Genomic DNA, 2,581 nt, shown 5'->3' with positions numbered 1-2,581 from the left:
GCTGATCCAGTGGGCGACGAGGTCGTTGTTGATCAAATTACTGCGGCAGGAGCGAACATCGTAGATCAAGCTGTTGTGGAACAAAAAAGCCATGAAGGAAGGGGCCATGGAGCAGGGTACCATGGAATTGGGTGATGTGGCCTAGAGGATGGAGGAGAATTCGCCCATCAGAGGCGCCAAGAGTGAGGGTTGAAAAGTCTCTTCAGGCGTGACGAGAGAGGAGCGGGTACCTTGGCGGTGTCGAGTGTATGTTGAATTTCTGATGCGCCGTATCGCTGGAATGGAGGAGCGCTTCCTTTGTTTTTTATGGGATATCCTCGGGAAATAGTGATGGAGTTGTTAAGCTTTTAGAGAGAGTTGACCAGGTGGAAAAAGAAGTTGTTGCACTTCGTAAGAAGTTTGTTGTTTTTCGAAGTGTTATGCTTGTTAATCATGGGGAGATGGCGTGCCTATGTCTGGAACTGTTGGCCATTAGAGATGGCCTCGCCGCTCAGCTGAGGGATAATCGGGATGAACTTTTCAAGCTCGGCGGCGAGTTTATGTATGAACGACTACATCACTAAGGGTTTGTCTTGGGCGGTGCTGCAAACGATCGACTAGTTAATTTTTTTATTTCCTAGTTGTATCTGAGGGTCTTGTGCAATGCACCCCTTTTTGTAATTAAATAAATGAATGAATGAAATGTGTTTTTTTTATTCCTTAAATGATTTTTATACCTCGAGTATTGTGTGATTCCAGTCACACTAGTATTGTCAGCGACATTTAGTCTTCTCGTACAGATGTGTGTGTGTGTGTGTTCGTGTTCATAGAGATTAGGCATTGTAAGCTTTTCCTTCTTCTCGTGATATGTCCTTTCTCTTCATCCCCCTTCTTCCCTATCTTCTCGTGCATGTTAGTATGGATCGTATGGTGCAAAAATTCCCATAGGAATTGTTTGGATTGATTCTGGCTTCTATGATCTCTATTCTTTCCACAATGGATGTAAGAGAGATTCAGAGCCTCTACATTTTTCACCATTCCATTCATCTTCGGTCGACAGCCAACCATGAGCGAGCAACATGTCATTTTTCCCCCCAATATGACTTTCTACAAAGATCAGCTTAAAACGGGTCTTCGATTGCCATTCTGCAGAGACAAAGAATCAATCTTTGTTCAATACGAGGTTATTCTTGCTCAGGTTCTTCCCAACTCCATGCCTTCCATAGTGACTTCCATCCTTTTTTTGTCAAAGGATGAAGATCCCCTGATTGATCGAACTGTTCAACCACTTCTTTTCTTTTAGAATTAGTCGAGACGATTACATTCAGTTCACAGTTGGTCCTAAGATCTATTTGGCGAGCCTTGAAAACAAGATAAGAGATTGGAAAAAAAAAAGGTTTTGGTGTGCTCCTGTGTAAGAGGTTGGTAGTTTGGCACTATCCAGAAATACTGCGAGGCATGAAAGTGATGACTCTGGCAACCTTAGGAATCATAAGACGATGATCAAGGGTCAGCGCCTCTCATTATTTCAATACATCAATTCAGATGTGGTAGTTCATATGATTCGCCTTGATGTTACGGAGACCATGTCCAAGGACATGTGGGCATAATCTGATACTCAAAAATTGGTCAGAGAGAAGGCCGCTAAGAAGAGGGCAACTTCAAAAAAAACTACGAGGGAGAAGTGACCCTTCTTTGTTGGGAAGGGGCGAGGGTAGATCATGTACCCCAGGATCAGTCGAGGAAGGTGCTGATGGTGAGGCAATTTTCTTCGTTTTTTTTATTATATGTATAAACATGTAGTTTTATTATTTTGTTGTTTATTTAGAAAGAAGCAATAAAGATGTCTTTGAGACCCTTAGCATACCAGATTTAGAGGTTTCATCGATCCATCATTCAGATAATAAGGTCCCTACTACGACTACTGGTGGGACTTCATTCTTTGGTTTGCACTATTAAGCGGAGGCAAGCCGCTCCTCTCATCTCATCTTAGTAGAGACTGAGTCGGAGGGAGAACCAGGTGTGGCTGAGAGAGTGAAGGGAGGCACTCCCCATAGAGATGAGAAAGCCCCCACCTCAGGGACTGAGTTGCCTCCTCTTCCCAAGAAGAGGTGAGATTCTACTTGAGTGATCCTTTTCTCATGATTGAGGGGCTGGAGTTTGGACAAGCGGTCATTATGCTCTGTTTGATAGGAAAATTGAGTGGTACCCCTGTGTCTGCATTATTTTTGGTGTGGGGTTTGCCCGTAAAAAACTGTCGGTCATCGGAATTGAAATCCCGTTGTCCGCTTCGGAAGGACGTTGAAGTTGGGTTTTGAAAAAGATGAAGTCAAACTGACCCCATAATTTTCATAGTTTAGATGAAAGAGCAATTTACCTCAAATCCTGTATCTATCCCGAAGGATGAACACAAGAATTGAGGGTGAGGCTCGATCAAATAAACTAAAGAAAGTTATGACATCCGTTTGGTTTGCGAAACCAATGTGTTGGCCGACAAATTCCCCTATTTAATATAAGAAATTAAATAGGGTTTATATTATGCTGGGTTCGGGAAAAGCTTCCGATAAGGGCAAGCCCCTATAGTTAATTACATCATAGATAA

This window comes from Phalaenopsis equestris, unplaced genomic scaffold (genome assembly GCF_001263595.1).
Source record: "Phalaenopsis equestris unplaced genomic scaffold, ASM126359v1 Scaffold000938, whole genome shotgun sequence".
In the NCBI taxonomy this organism is placed as follows: domain Eukaryota; kingdom Viridiplantae; phylum Streptophyta; class Magnoliopsida; order Asparagales; family Orchidaceae; genus Phalaenopsis; species Phalaenopsis equestris.
This window is presented reverse-complemented; position numbering follows the sequence as displayed.